The 17,717-nt window shown below is 34.2% G+C and overlaps 1 protein-coding gene across 3 annotated transcripts in view; it reads right to left on the bottom strand.

The window, feature by feature from the left end:
• Abhd17b (abhydrolase domain containing 17B, depalmitoylase) overlaps positions 1 to 17,717 on the bottom strand; it is a 40,720-nt gene that overhangs the window by 12,880 nt on the left and 10,123 nt on the right. The gene's annotated exons all lie outside the window — the stretch shown is intronic.

The raw sequence follows: 17,717 nt of genomic DNA, 5'->3' as shown, positions 1-17,717 counted from the left end.
ACTTAGCCAGATCCTGTCTTAAGAAACACCAAGACAGTGAAGACAATCTATTGAATGAGAGTAAATACTTAAAAGGGCTGGGAATGTAGCTCAGGGGTAAAAGTTTCCAAATTCAACCGAGTAACCACTCCCAAAGAGTACCTGTCAATAAATTAAATGAGCTCAAATGCATAATTTCTTGAGTAATGCAAAAGGAATAAATTGGCACAAGAAACAGGAGGCAAGAAAACATAAATAACCATGAGAATTTGAAAAGAAAATTTAAAAAGCCACCTTCACCTAAAACAGTTTCCAAGAAGTTATTCCAGAAATAATAAATGCTCAAAACTCACTTCCTGAAGCTATTATAATCTTTATACTAAAAGTGAGTAAGGACTGCACAAAAGTACAGAAACAATATGTAAAATGCACATAAAACATGAAGTACTATAGTTGAAAGAATGACACTTCCAATGTTAAACCAAAGTAGTTTTCCACATTAATAATTAAGACTAAGAAAAACCTATAGATAACACAGAAACAAAAATCATGATCTACAGATGACATGACTATCTAGATACAAAAGTCAATGAAATCAATAAACTTTTAAAACTAATAAAGAGTTCTCAGCAAATTTGGCAAATACACACATTAGGGGAAAACACTACATTTCCATGTTACCATTAAACAACTAAAAATAGAATAAGTAGTATTGTAGAAAATCTTTCTGCAAAAAAGTTTTAAAAAACTTAAAAACATGGAATGACTTTATAGTAATAGGAATGTTAACTCTCTCAAAATTAAATTCAAGATAATTCCAATCAAAATTCCAATTTGATATCCACATGCAAAAGAATAGAATTACACTCCTACTTTACACATATGCAAAAATCAACTCAAAATGGGTCCAAGACTAAACAGTAAGTTCTGAACTATAACATTCTCAGAAGAAAATAAAAGCATAGATCTTTGGGAACCTGTACTGGGAAATGATTTCTAACTATGACACTGAAAGCACAAATAACAAAGAAAACAGACAAATGAACTTCTAAAACTTTTGTGCTTGAGAGCATACCACCAAGACAGGGAAGACAACCTACTGAATGAGAGTAAATACTTGTAAATAATGAATCTGTTGAACAGACTTATATCTAGAATATAAGAATTTCCATAATTTAACAATAAAAAGATGACCTATATAAAAAAAAAAACTCAACAAAAACTCTAAATAAAACAATTTTAAAATGGGCAAAAGATCTGAACAGCATTTCTCCAAAGACAGACACATGGCCAATTAAGCTTGTGAAAAGCCGTTCAACACCAATAGTCATTAGGAAGATACAAATCAAAACCACAATGAAATATCACCTCAAACCCACTAGGATGGCTATAATGAAAGACAGTTAATAGCAAGGGTTGGTTAAAATGTGGAAAAACTGGACATTTTCTGGGTAAGTAAAATGATGCCACAAAATCAGTCTGGCAGTTACCATTTCAACAAGAAATTAACTTAAAAATAACTTCCGGGTATTCCAAGAGGAATGAAAACCTATGTCTTGAGAAAAACATGTACATGAATGTTCACAGCAGCATATTTATAAAGACAAAAAGTGAAATAAAATAACGCAAATGTTTGATTAATGGGTAAACAAAATGTAGTATATCCACACAATGGAATAAAAAGGTATGAAAGGTTTTAAATGTACATGTTTAGAAAGAATGCACAAAAAAATTGAGGAGACTATTGCTTATGTTTAGTATGTGGAAACAAAACAGAAGCAGATAAATGAAAATCTATGCATCTAAGTTGTGGGGAAGGAGACCTATTGTGAAAATTAGGATTTACTTTCAACAAAGGATTCTTTTTCTTTCTTTTCTTCCCCTCCACCTTTTAAAGTTTGCTGCTAGAGAACTCACACCCTGAAAATTTCTACCACTGAGCTACCTACCCTCCTCTCATCCTTACACTTCACTTATAGCAAGAGGAATTTCCTAAAATTATATGAGATAATTTAAGAATCTGCTTCTCCTGGTAACTTTTTCCTGCGCACTGACAAAGGAAAAAGATGAGCATCGGTTCTTTTACACCCAACAGAATGATCTACTACTATACCTCCTTCTACTCTAACATAAATTACTAACATTACTCATGTCAATTTCTGATGTAATTATAATTTACTGAAAAACTTCTTTTCGTCTCCCTATTGTTTCTTGGTAATAATGCAGATTAACTTGGCAAACTCTTATAAAATAGGTTCAGAGAAAACATTAATGAAAACTTATCTTTCCTTCATTTTGTGTGATATTCTGAAAGCTGTGCTCTAAGTAAAATCTACGTTGAGTCAATATCTTATCCTATTTACAGTGTAGGTAATAAATAATAAATAGCAAACTTTGCTAATACTAGATTTTATGTTAAAAAATACATTGTAATGTCTAAGATGTATTACTTTGGACCTGGTCTCTATATGTATAAATCTGGGAAAGTAATTTCACATACTGTTTTATGTAATGTCAGAACTTATGTCACAAAGAGAAATCTGAAATTAAAATTTAACAAATAGCTTCTAGAATTTCCAATGTTCCCGAAAACAAGCATTTCCTAGATTTTTAAAAATAAACAAATCTCTAATAAATTCAAGAAAAAAAAATAATTAAAAACATGAAGACTGCACAAAATGTAAAAATGGTTTGTCTGCTATTGTAAGGAAAAAAACTCATCAATTTTGATATTTCTCTGCAGTGATGGGGACTGAATCCCCTAGACGCATGCTAGACAAGTGCTCTACCACTGAGCTACAGTCCCAGTTCCACTCATGCTTATTTTGATTACAAATATTAAAACCTGATCTTTTAGATGAACAGATGAAGAAAACAGAAAAAAAAATATACTTAAAACAGAACCTACTAACACCTGATGTGAACAAACAGAGATGTTTATTAACAAAAAGAAAAGACCAGAGTAGACTAGAGTGACAGCAAAGGCACTCAATTCTGAAAATGTAAACAAAAATTGGAATTTAGGTCAATTCTGTGGAAAGGGGGCCTGGAGCCCAACATATCTCAGTAGAATGACCTAAGGGAATCTATGATAATAAAGGTGATCAATATATAACAACTCAGTAGTCTTGGTATAAAGATCAAAAGAAAGGCATATCATGGTTCATTTCAGTTATTATCTAAGGACATCATTTATGTCACACACTGTCACCTCAAATCTATTATGTAACAGGTAACAGCATTCACCAAGAAGTGTTATGGTCTTTACAGAGCCATACATTTACAATTTAATACACACAGAGAAGCTGAACCCTTCAGTGAAGTTTGTCGAAATGCTCCTTTTTCAGTAAAGCTGGAACATATAGAATATTCACAATAATTTATAAGTTTTAAAGAAGGTATCATAATGTTTTAACATAATGTTTTAACACATTTTCTGTGTTATGGAGAAATAGAGCTAGTGAAACTCCTATGTCTGTGAGGTAGGTTGTACTTCATTCTTCTTTTAGACTGTAAAAAGAATCAGCAGCAAAACCATTCAGCTGCCTGTGAGATCACAGAATCTGAAATTCTGGTGACTTTTCTAGCAACATTCAACTCTGCCTGAAGAAATGCTGCATAGACTACTATATGGGAATAGAAACAAATGGAAAAATTTTAAAGAGTACAGATTTTTTATATTTCAGTTTGAAAGGAGAAATTTTTTTGTTTTTATATTTTTTATTGGTTGTTCAAAACATTACAAAGCTCATGATATATCATCTTTCATACATTTGACTCAATTGGGTTATGAACTCCCATTTTTACCCCAAATACAAATTGCAGAATCACATCGGTTACACACTCACATTTTTACATAATGGCATATTAGTGACTGTTGTATTCTGCTACCTTTCCTATCCCCTACTATCCCCCCTCCCCCTCCCCTCCCCACCCATCATCCCTCTCTACCTCATCTGCTGTTGTTCAAGTCTCTCCCTTGTTCCCCCCACCCCTTTCCCCTCACATCCTCTTCTATGTAATTTTGTGTAACATTGAGGGTCTCCTACCATTTCCATATGCTTTCCCTTCTCTCTCCTTTTCTCTCCCCCTACTTGTCTTTGTTTAATGTTAATCTTTTCCTCATGTTCTTCCTCCCTGTTCTGTTCTTAGTTGCTCTCTTTATATCAAAGAAGACATTTGGCATTTGTTTTTTAAGGATTGGCTAGCTTCGCTTAGCATAATCTGCTCTAATGCCATCCATTTCCCTGTAAGTTCTATGATTTTGTCATTTTTTATTGCTGCGTAGTACTCCATTGTGTATAGATGCCACATTTTTTTTATCCATTCATCTATTGAAGGGTATCTAGGTTGGTTCCACAGTCTAGCAATTGTGAATTGTGCCGCTATGATCATTGATGTGGCAGTATCCCTATAGTACGCTCTTTTAAGATGAAAGGAGAAATTTTAACAGAACTATTTTCTTCTTTGAAAAGGAATCATACTTGATACTAAAGTTACATTGTAAAATACTAGGAAGATTCTATACATACTCAAAGCCAATGAATTACTTGGGGTATTTTGTTGATGAACTTGACAAATACCCTGATAATTCTGAGTTTAGTTTGGAGAAGTTTCTCAAATTGGAAAAATGTACTCGGTGATTCTAAGATTACTTTTCCACTAGTGAAAAAAACTGGTAGAAACAACTGAGGAGAAGATAGCAAGCATCTAACCAAGAGACATCAAAATAGTTCAGTCCTTGTGTAAGTTACAAATTATTATTTTTTTTTAAAGATTTTTTTTTTGAATTTTTAATGTTTTATTGTTTAGTTCTCGGCGGACACAACATCTTTGTTGGTATGTGGTGCTGAGGATCGAACCCGGGCCGCACGCATGTCAGGCGAGCGCGCTACCGCTTGAGCCACATCCCCAGCCCCAAATTATTATTTTTTAATAAAAAGTTAAGCAGTGAGATCAGAAATAAAGAAGTTGTATCCATGACATTACAGAAGAAGAAAATAAAGGCTGAAGAGCCTATGTACTATACCATGTAAACACATTTTGGGTCAGAAGTTCACACAGTTTAATGCAGATATTTCTATACTTTTGTCTTTCCTTAGTTTTTAATACTTTTTGAAGAGGCTGAGAGTATGGTTCAGTATGGCTGGGAGTATGACTTTCTAAAGATCATAACACTTTTTGGGTATATTTTGGTGAATGCTGTTACCTGTTACATACTAGATTTGAGGTGACAGTGTGTGGCATAAATGATAAATCCTTAAACAATAACTGAAATGAGCCATGATATGCCTTTCTTCTGATCTTACCTAGCATGTGTAAGGCCCTGAGTTAAATCCTCAGCACTGCAAGATACACACACACCCCTACCTATCAGACATTATACTATTTAATATGGAGTCACAAACTATGTGTAGCAATTTAAATCTGTTAAAATTAAATATTTTGTTCATTAGTTCCACTACTCACATGTGCCTAGTGGCTACCAAATTATACAGTACACAGTAACAATTCCAAATCCTACTGGGCAGTGCTGAATTAGAACCTTAGAAGCCCAGACAACGCAGAAATAGAGCTCAAATACATCACATTCATACGAACTTCAAAAGTTCATTCTGTATACACAGGCAATTTTGATAGATTCTGTGATGAAGCACATGTAACCGAGATTACATACAATACTGTTTTAGAAGACCAAACTTGATAAAAATATTATAAACTTATTTCTGATAAAATTCTAATATAAAAGCCAGTTTTATAAAAAATAATGTAAATTAATCAAGATATTTATATGCTTTAAAATATGGTTTTGATTATCAAAAGGATTTATGTTCTAGGCAGGTTATATGTAAGAGTTACAAGCAAACTATAAGAAACTATTTTGTGACTGTTAGCTAGCTCTTTTCTGAATTAGCCCAAATAGAATTCTAAATACTTTTATAATCTTTTTTTTAAAATATTTTTAGTTATAGGTGAACACAATGGCTTTATTTTTTTTAATGTGGTGCCGAGAATCGAACCCAGTGCCTCACATTTGCTAGACAAGCACTCTACCACTGAGCCATCTATTTAACACATTTCATACCACATGGTATCTATCCATAGCATAACAATATGATCAAGGCTTTCATGCATTTCAGAAAACTTAAGAATTATTGATAATATGTGAACACAATTTTTAAAAAGAGGCTCATATTACTGGTACCCCACTTTTTTTTTTTTTTTTTTTTTGCTTTATAAATGCAATATCCTCTGAATTCTCAACTTTTTTTTTCTCGCTATTCTGATAATATATTTCAGGTATTTGCTCCTTGGGCTTTCACTGCTTCTTCACTGATTTTTCTTATGAGGAAAGAACTAAATTGAGCTTCATTTGTATTTGTTGACTCAGAGAACTGATGTAGTCTGAAGAGGAGGATCAACTGGCTATAGGCTTGGGATGCCCTTAACTGTCTGAATAAAGATAGATTTCTGGGAATAGGACTGAATTCCTTTCTTCTCACTCACTCATACCTGCCTATGGGGCAACTAAATGTGTCCTGTTTACCATCTTCTATGAGAATAGAAGAAACTTTATAAATATTCTAGAACATGATACAGCTTTAATTACTTAGTCCAGTGAGGCAATTAGGGATTCTACCCAGCAAATTCTTCTATTGAGAAGGTTTGCATTTGCAACATCCCCCAAAACTCATGTGTCAAAGGCATACAATCACCAGTGCAACATAGCTCAGAGGTGGAGATTTAAGGCAATGATTGGATTGTGAGGGTTCCTGGATTAATCCACTGATAGCTGAATGGACTACTGGAGGGCTGAAACTAACTTGAGGAAGTAGGCACTGGGGTTGTGGCTTGGAAGGGTTTCTCTTCTCTCTTTCCTCCTGGCTGCCATGAGCTGAGCAATTTCCTTCCACCACGCAGTTCTGCCATGATGTTCTACCTCACCTCAGGCCCATAGTATTAGGACCCACTGATCATGTACTGAATCCTCTGAAACTGACCAAAATAAATCTTTCCTCCTCTAAGTTGTTCCTGTCAGGGATTTTGGTCACAGTGACAAAGAGGCGAACACAGGAGGCAATACCTCACTTTATTTTTCTATAAAAGGAGTAGTGTGAACTAAATACTAAGGTTTCTTCTATAATGTGTTATGACTAAGATTCTTCTCATAAGTTTCAAATTCATCACTTCATCATTCACTGCATGTAAAAGAATGAAATAACTTGCAAAATTTAATATTCCCACTCCATTACTAAGAAACAAAGAACTTAGTTTATAGCACATTAATTTATATTTCCCAAGTTGTAATTTTGGGGATGGGGCAAGTGGAGAATAGGAAGGTATTCATAACCGGATAAGAGGTTCCCATTTCCCAGAACTGTTTTCCAAAATGAGTGTTTTCTGTGTCTCCTATGCACTGCAGGGAAATATTTTGTTTTTCAAATTGTGAAAAAATATACATACATCAAAATTTGACCATTTTTTAATGTACAATTCTGTGATGTTATGGGTACCCAACTGCTATGAATGATTATTACCAGCTCTCTCCAGAACTTTTTCATCTTCTCTAATGATATATCCAATAAACAGTAACTCCATTTTCTCCTTTGCACAGTCCAACAACAACCATTCTACTCTCTCTCCAAATGTGACTACCTTAGGTACCTGGCATAAGTAATGGAATCATATATTTTGTCCTTTTTTTTTTTTTTTTACTGGCTTAGGGTCCTCTATGTCTTTAAGGTTTATACATCTTGTAATATATGTTAGAATTTTCCCTTACTTTGAAGCTAGAATAATATTCTATAATATGTATATACATCATGTTTTGTTTATCCAGTCTTCCATTGATGGGCATATTTTTGGCTCTTATAAATAAAGCTGCTATGAACACAAAGAAATATGTAGTCAAGTCCCTGCTTTTATTTCTTTTAGGAAGGAAACAATGTTTTGAGCAGCATAAAAATATTTTAGTTTTACTCTAATGTAGATTTACTTTTCTGAATTATTTCTTACTTCACATCAACTGGAAACAAGATAGATAGACTGTATCTAGCCAACTTGTATATACATATAAAATGAAGCTAAAGTAACACTTCAAAGTAAGTTTAAAAATCTGAATCAAAAATACTTTAAATTTAAATATTAAAATTAGGAGAAATGAAGTATTCAAAATACTTGTTTAAAATTCTAAGGCAAAAACTTCAAATATTTCAGCTTTAAAAACAATTAAGCCAGGGTGTAGTTTAATTGGAGAGTACACATTAGCAGGCAAAGACTCATGAGTCTAATCTCTTCCCTAGCAAATTCAGAAATTTTATATCTTTAGTACCCAGTGAATTATCACTAAAAGATTAAATTGCAGTGTGTACATACATCATTAAAAGGTATCTTCTAAAAGCATGGAATGTATTAATGGTCCAGAAAGTCCCGTTTCAAAAGGAGCTAGACTTCTTGGGCTTCAAATTGTTTCCTCTTCAATCACCAACTATTTTCTAACCATTAAGTCATGTTTGTAGTTGTTTTGAACACTATCATTCCTACATTCAACTCCTTAATTGTGCATACTTAAATTTAAGTATATCTAAAGCTGACAATGGCTTCCGCAGAGATGTCACCCAAAAATTGAAGTTTGTGAAACCAAATCAAACAGTATTGTCACTGATTTGTGGCAATGAATATTCTAAATTTGTAGGTTTAAACTTTGGTAAGTTATGAAAGCCAGCCTAGTGTTTCTTTATCAAAATGCATTTACTAATAAATCTTGTTCAAAGTACTTTTAGTCCTTATAACAATCTTACAAGATAGACATCATTATCCTTCCTCCTCTGATTCCATTTACAGATGAGGAAATACAGGAAAAGAAATTCAACTTCTATAGGATCACGATACTAGTAAATGGTGAAGACAGGATTTATATTCAGCAATTCGAGTATACAATGAATGGCTTCTTGATGCTTAGTTATATTGATATGTAGGAATGAAACTTCCTTCTACTGAAAGATAATTTGAGAACACAAAGACTCCAAAGATTTCAGTAAACTACAACAACAAAATTCTACTATTGGATTTTTAAAAAGGTGGAACAACTGCTCAGAATATGTGACAGGATGTATGTGGAGAAAGAAGTGAGTGGCCTTGGCAACTAGAGGCAAAAAAAAAAAAGCAACAAAACCTAGACTGGGGTTGGGTCTGTAGCTCAGTTCTTGCCTAGCATGTGTGAGGCACTGGATTCAATTCTCAGCAATGTACATAAAGAAATGAGCAAAATAAAGGTCTATTAAAAATATTTTTAAAAACCTGGACTGGTGTCTACACAACCACAGCTTCATTGTTCTGTTCTCCAAAAGATTCTAAAGTGTGACTTTTTTTTTTAAAGGAAGAAATCAATATATTATTGTGATCTTCAAATATATAAGGATTCTTGGAAGTCTTTGGATATATGCCTTGATATTACTAAATATCTATTTTATAAAATGTACCTGAAAATAAATGCCAAACTGTGATACACTCTCAAAAGTGTATCAGTTTGCAATAACACCTACACAACTACTCCAAGTATATTTCTCACTTAGATTCACTCTGATATATTATTGAATGTGAGACTGCTTCGATGCTGATGGGTGGCACTGAATCTAGAAATCAATCTGGAAGAACTAAAATCTTTGAAGTCTTTGTATTCTCACATCATCTCTCCATAACTTCTTAAAACAACTGCAGATTATGTTCACTGACTTCGTACATAGCAACTCTGCATTATTACAATCCCCAAATTTCTATTATCAAATTCTGATATCTGCGCATTACTTTTTCTTGCTTTACCACACTGACTGGGGTTCCAATACACTGTTCCTGGTGAAAGAGGTGACAGTAGTCTTTTTAAGGCTAACACTTACTGTAGAGTTTTGTATGGGCATTTTTTTCTTAGTTTTTAGTTTCAAAGAAGTAAATACCATATCTTCCATTCCTGGAATAATTCTACTTTGGTGATAATGTATAATCTTTATACATAGATAGCCTTTATTTACTAATATTTAACATAGGATTTTTGTACTTATACCATGATTGAAAAAGGCCTTTACTTGTTTTCTTTCATACTTTTCATTAGGTTTTTGTATTAATGTTATATTGGCCTCATAATTTAATTGAGGAGTACACTTTCTATGCTAAAGAAAAATTAGTTACATTTTCTCATAGGCAATAATCAGATTTACTCATATTTATTTACTACAGATTTTCTGTGCTTATCCTCTTGCTATTTTTCCCCTTTATTGCTCTTTAGAATTTCCCCCTTTACTTTAGCCTTTAAAATTGCTATTTGAGCTATAGCATTGAGGACAGAAAAATGGATAACTCACAAAACAAAAGCTGCCTATTGAACAGAAACTAATGATTAGTCTTAATATATATCAAGCATATACTACACTTTTGTGATTTATGGACTTAACATTGAGTTAAGTAATGGAGGACAAACGCAGACACCTATGCCTGGAATATGTGTATATAATGGAAATCTATCTATCTTAACAGGGTTGCTCTGAGAACTAAGTGAAACCTGTGATACAAATCTGAAATTAAAACAGAGAGGCTGGGCTGGGGATGTGGCTCAAGCGGTAGCATGCTCCCCTGGCATGCATGAGGCCCGGGTTCGATCCTCAGCACCACATACAAACAAAGATGTTGTGTCCGCCGACAACTAAAAAATAAATATTTTTTAAACATTCTCTCTCTCTAAAAAAATAAAACAGAGAGGCTGTTCCAGGAAGAACTGAGGTTTTATCAGCTATTATTAACACAATTCTACCTCAAAGTAGTGAATATCTGGCCTTGAATGATTTGTTAGAAAGCTTAGCAGGCTCCTTGAGATACATATTATCCAAGACTTGGAAAAAGGGGAGAAGAGTGGGAAGTGGTGTTAGTGGAACCAAGACACTTGGAACCAAACCAAGCACACCAACTTGGAATCTGAGCCAGCTTATAACCCTTGATTAATAGCCTTCCTCCCCAGCTGGATGAAGACATGTGGCCATGCTGCCCTATTTCAGGATTCTACATATTGCTCTTCTTTTGAACTCTCTTGTTCTAGTCTATTATTTCTGGTTTCTGTCCTGTTGCTTTCTACTTTCTACTGTCAATTCTGAGGACTTAGTTACATGGTTTACTTGACTCAAAATCACAGAAATCATCTACACAAATCCTACATTAAATCCAGGCTTCCACATGGGTAGGAAGAGAGAGAGAATGATGCACAGAGGGCACTAGACAGAGTCAGGCAAACTGGCTATCAGGTGTACCTTAGTTAGAAGGGATTTGTTAGTCACCAGGCTGAGAATCATCAGCCCTATCAGAGGCCTTGTGTGGCTTTTAATTAGAAAGAATCTAAAGTCATTGCATATGCTTACTGGTAGAAAGCATGACCACAATTCCACTTATTAACTCTGACAGGATATTTAAACAATTCTATTCCTCAATTCTAACCAGAAAATAACCAGGGTAGCTAGGTCCATTCTTTTGGTTTTAGGTCTCATTTTCGACTTTTCATCTTCTTGAGAACAGTCTCCCTTAAAACATTACAAGCCATGGACATGGCAGATTGCTGAGCAAAGAGAAGTCTGTAGAACTTGAGTGAAAGCAAAGAGCTCACTGATGGTGAGATTAAAACTCATCACTGGGGTTGGGGTTGTGGCTCAGCTGTAGAGTGCTAACCTAGCACATGTGAGGCCCCAAGTTTGATCCTCAGCACAATGTAAAAATAAATAAAATAAAGGTATTGTGTCCAATTACAACTAAAAAAATAAATATTAAGAAAAAAAACTCATCTGACCAACAAGCAGCCACTAATGAGCAGCAGTAGGTGGATAAGCTATACACATGATAAGCTCATATAAGAAATCTACCCTAGAAGTTTAGGAGGGGCTTTGAGAAGCAGCATAAATACATGCTCTTTTAGTGAATGCTGGGGCTACCTGAATAGACATTATGGATCCCATGATTACATACTATTTAGAAGTTTTAGCCTTTGTATTTCTCCACAATGTTAACAGTATATTTATGTATTATATTATATTATATATTATATATAATATTTTCACAGGGTTTCACAGGTTGCCATGAGAAGATATTCTGAAAACCAAGAAGTTATACATGCCTAACGCCTATTTTCTAGTAAAATGGGTAAGGATACTGTATTGTCTTTCAGCACTGTTTTGCATTTTACTCAAGATTCTTTTGCCACACTAGAGTGGAGAATCTTAGTTGTCCCCTCCACATTGTGTGTGTGTGTGTGTGTGTGTGGAGGGTGGGCGGCAGGGGGTCATCTGGGGATTAAACCCAGGAATGTTCTACCACCGAGCGATATCCCTAGCCCTTTTTATTTTATTTTTTATTTTGGGACAGGGTCTTGCTAAGTTACTGAGGCTGGCTTTGAACTTGGAATCCTCCTACCTTAGCTTCCCATGCAGTGGGATTACCCACATGCACTACTATGCCTGGCTCTACCAATCTTAATCAAGAGACAATTGTTCTCATTTCTATTCTTTCTGCCCTCTTATATCAGCTTTAGTCTAGGTATTAATGAAATTGAATCTAGGGGTAGATGCAGGGGACTATAACCCAGTATAGATATTTGAGGTAGAAAAGTGCTATATTATCTTTCGTTGTAAAGTCTGGGCAATTTGAAGAATGCATCAAGTTCCTCAGCCTCTGTAGTCACTTTTTCAACATTCAAATGCTTCATAAACTGTTTTTTATGAATACCCTATACTTGAGAATATCAGGATTAATATAATACTAATATATATTAATATATGAATATTAATTTTAATATATATATATATAACTCTCAGATCTGACTTGGGATAAAACCTTATCTGGGTGTTTCTAAGCTCAAAATTATTTAATCAACTTTAATCCAAAATCAGTTAACGTGCCAACAGCTTCAGGTCAAACCTGAGAATCACCTTAGACAGCAACAATACTATGAAAACTGTAATTTCTTGGACCTAGATATGTTACATGTTTATCTTATGCTTCTTAAGATTTACCACTTGCCACTCTATAACAGCTACAGTATTTTAATTTCTATAGAAGTATTTGGAAAGCTAAAAGAATCCATCCCTTTTACACCTATTTAATCTGTGGTTAAAATGAATATCTCCAGTATTATATGGCGACAGCATTTTTGTTTCAAAATAAATCAAACTGGATCTTAATCTATTAACATCTTGATTTTGTAAATGCTCATTCTCTCCCAACTTTGCTTCTATATGATTAACACTCTTAGATAGGAATTTCTACTTTGTACTCCCAATTTCAATTTCTTGTGACAATGCACACAACCCAGATTGTAATTCTGGTAACTGACTTCTTATTCCTGGCCTAGGAATATGTCTTTATACAGCATGGAGGTTTAACAGAACTTGGTAAATTTCTTACTCTACCCACAAAAATCCCTTCATAATCCTTATCTGAAGTAGACTTAGAGATACTTGCAAAGGGAAACGGTTAGAATTCTAGTCTGTGAATAAAGCTGTGATGCTGCTGGATTTCCTTGTAGAAGATCTCTTTAAAAGGTAGTTAAGATTATCATTAGACGTCAACCAATGAAATGGAATACATACATTTCTCTTTTCCTCAAACACACACACACACACACACACACCTTCCTCAAGACATAGGACCAGCTCTTCCCTTATCTTTCTAAAGATAAATGATAGGATTCAAACGCAAACAGGATATAGAAAATTGATCTCAAATCCAAATACACATCTTCCTTTTGGTACAAAGACCAAATGAAAGTAAACTGCAAAAACAGGTAACTCAGCCCATTTTTTTCTGAGTTGAAGAAGCTCAATTAAGTTAAGGAAATGTCTTGTCTCTTCTAGGAGGCCTGGGGGCTGATTACATGGAAAACTTCTAAGAATAAGGCTTAAGATGTCCAATTGTATATTCCTAGGAGGAAAAGGGGAATTATAAAAAAATTTATATATTGATCTGTTCACATTCTTAAATACCATATTTCACCCTATAATTGGGGAAAAAAAACATAAAATCTGCAACGATTATACTGTAAAGTATGGTAAGGATCAAGAAAAACTACAGGTATTTCCTTCCTCCTAAGGAGCAGCTCCCAAGAATAAGCAATAAATTAAGAACAGTTTGCTTAGAAGTTTTCAACTACCTTCATATTATTAAACTTCTTATAACTCTATTCTACATTAGCTACGAAGTCACCTGCAAAGTAGAAATTATGTCCTAATAACATTCCTCTTATTTACTAATCCCTTTCCATACATACATTTTAGGTAGCGATACAAGATGACAACATTTATGTAGTCTCAATATAAGTATAAGATTCTCTAACTTTCTTTACACAAATGGTGTGACATGGCAGTCCTTACTAATGTAGCCTTTAGTTGTCTACTCTTAGTTTGACTACATAAACTGCCATCTCTACCACTTCCTTTTCCTTCCTTTGGCTGCCAGCTGCTTTCCCTTAATCATACTTATCTGTAATAAAGACTTGAAGAAATAGGGCTGCTTCAGAAGATATGAAATAAATACTTGTCACTTGTGCTCAATATCCTAGCCGGCCTCAGAAAGCCAAAACTTTGCCTTTCAGAAGAACACTTACCTGGGTTGAAAGTGAAGCTCAGTGATAAGAGTACCAGTATGGGCAAGACCCTGGAGTTCTATCCACAAAAGAGAATAAAACAAAAAAATCCCCACAAATCTAAATGTTTAAAGATAATAAGAATAACGTATTTAACAGACTGGGAGCCAGTTAATTCTTCAAGACCTTGTGAAAATCATTTAAGAGTAGAGTTTGTTTCCTCATTTGAAAAGTAACCAAGCTAATATTCATTCTAGTCTCTAAAATTCTAAATTCACATTCTACTTTGTAAACTGGTAATTAATATTTTGAATATTTTAATAGCCACATAATTAATAAACAATATACTATTAACAAATTGAGGACTCTATACAGCTTTTTTATCTTACAAAAAAAATAAGAGCAAGGTAATGTGAAATAGCTTCAGAAATCAAGCAAGAAAACAGTTCAGTTGTTAGGAAAACTTCGTAATAGAACTTTAGGGTTTTCCAAAAACAGAGGGAAAACCCTTAGTAGACCAACACATGTAAAGGTGAGAAAGAACTGAAGCAATGAAAGAAAGGGGGGAAGGGATGGGAAACAGTGGCATTAAATAAGTGAGAAACAATCTTTGTTCAATAATGTATAGAAAACCACTATAGTTCTTTAAGCCTGGAGAGAATAAAGTAGTCATTTAGGGCACTGCATATAGGGACATCAGGATTTGATGCTACTGATACTTTATAACTCATGTACTGTTAAATAATTTTATGTATTTAAACTTTAAGATTTCACATCTAAGATTTTGAAAAAAAAATCTCAAATACATTTCAACCTGGTACATGGAAGTGTGTTAAATATACATTGCTGCCATGCCTGTAATCCCACTGGTTCAGGAGGATGAGGCAGGAGGATGGCAAGTTTAAGCCAACCTCAGCCAAAAAAAAAAAAAAGGAGGTGTTAAGCACTCAGTGAAACCCTGTCTCTAAATAAAATATATAAAGTAGGGCTGGATATGTGCCCCTGAGTTCAATCCCCAATACCAAAAAAAAAAAAAAAAAAAAAAAAGTAAATAAGTATTGCTAGGTAGAAAATTAACATATGGCTATTATTCATACTGCAAAATGTGTAAACCATACCCTTTAGTTAAATACCAATACTTGACTACATTTAAAATAAACTGTTTTCTCCAAATTAGTAACAAATATAAATTTCTACCACATAAAATAAAGACAACCATGATTTGATGGATATTTGAATGAATATGAATTTTGTTTTATATTCTCCTTTTAAAAGAGGCAAGTAGCAATAACTCAGCAAAGACAGTGGGTTTTTCTTTTAAAGACAACTTCTAGGGTAGGTCTGGAAGGTACTTTAGCTGACAGAGGACAACACTTCTGAAGCTGTAAGCCAAGTAATACAACAGGAGAACAGTGGGATGGGGGAAGAAAAACAAAGGTTTATAAAAATGGTTAAGGCAACTTCTTTGAGATGTAATCTGATAGCTTGTGTGTTTAGTATTTGGAAGTCAACATGTCTAGTATATCTCTAGCACTCTTTAGGAAGAAGAAAGCAAATATTCAAGAAAGGTGTTCCATTCATCCTTACAAAGGTCATTCATTAAGATACTAAATATTATACACTATTTACAGCATGGATGCGATAGGCATATAAAATTATCAAAGAAATTTTATTTATTTATTTATTTATGCATGCATGCTGGAGATTGAACTAAGGGGAACTCGGCCACTGAGCCACATCCCCAGCCCTATTTTGTATTTTATTTAGAGACAGGGTGCCACTGAGTTGCTTAGTGCTTCACTTTTACTGAGGATAGCTTTGAAGGAAAAAAAAAAAAAAAGTGAATCTTTTAGAGGCATTACTAAAAACAAGCCAAAACACAATTACCAAGGCAGGAAATTTTCATTCATCTAAATATCTTAATATCTAAAACCAAAAAACTAATTGGAAAATCATTCAAATTCTGTCACCCTTAGTTGGAAAGGCCCATACAATTCTCTGCATATATTGAGATTTCTACCCTTTTGTAGTAGTAATTCCTAGCTTTGAGAAAACAAAGGTTTGATCAGGGTAGAATGAGACTAATGAAGAAGAGCTCAGTATGTACTGAGTTGATAAATGATAAAATACTTGAGAGTAAATGCGAATTTCTCCCATTCAAATGTTCTCTAAATCTATGCTTCCTTTTCTAGAAAGTCTAAAAAAGTGATTTTTGGTTTAAGAACTCCTTGCTATGTTCCCTCCAGACTTATAATAAATTCAAACTTCTCCACAGGTTCTCAAAGACCTTGCGTGAACCTACCTTAACTTCCCCCTCCAACTTTAATACTCTCCTCATTCACCAGTATTGTTGCATTCTCACCATCTTTCAGTACCTTGAAAGCACGAAGCTGTTTCCACATTAGAACTTGCACACTTGCTTTGCTTACTCCCTATTCCAGTCTCAAATACCACTGTTTCAAAGAGATCTTCTGAATCCCAAATCTAAATTATGCTATTTTTTCACAGTACCCAGGTTCTTTCAATTCATAGTTAAAAACTGTGATCCCCCCATATATTCATCTGTGGACTCACTTGATTAGTGCCTACTGTCTTTACTAAACTTAAAGCTCCCTGAGGTCAGTAACAACAATTTCTTCGGCATTTGTACAAGTAGCATCTGACCAATACTCTTTTAACTACATTAAAGAATGGCAGTTAAAAAAACAGACCATTAAGATGAGAGTAATACCCACACATACAACTTACTAATTTGCTAGAAATCTGTTTACTTGGTTAATGCCTATTAACTGTAACATATAAAACCAATTCTTGCTTGGAGTGGTGGTGCACGCCTGTAATCCCAGCGGCTCAGAAAGCTGAGGCAGGAGGATAGCAAGTTCAAAGCCAGCCTCAGCAAAAGCAAGGTGCCAAGTAACTCAGTGAGACCCTGTCTCTAATAAAACACAAAATAGGGCTGGGATATGGCTCAGTGGCTGAATGCCCTTGAGTTCAATTCCTAGTACTCCTGCCCCCCACCAAAAAAAAAAAAAAAAATCCTGATTTTAGAGCGCTTGGTCCTCGTATATTATTTTGATGAGATAATTTAAGTCTTGTATTGGCAAAAACTAACCATTCTTATGTTTGA

Source organism: Ictidomys tridecemlineatus, chromosome 4, assembly GCF_052094955.1.
Source record: "Ictidomys tridecemlineatus isolate mIctTri1 chromosome 4, mIctTri1.hap1, whole genome shotgun sequence".
Lineage (NCBI taxonomy): Eukaryota > Metazoa > Chordata > Mammalia > Rodentia > Sciuridae > Ictidomys > Ictidomys tridecemlineatus.
This window is presented reverse-complemented; position numbering and strand designations above follow the sequence as displayed.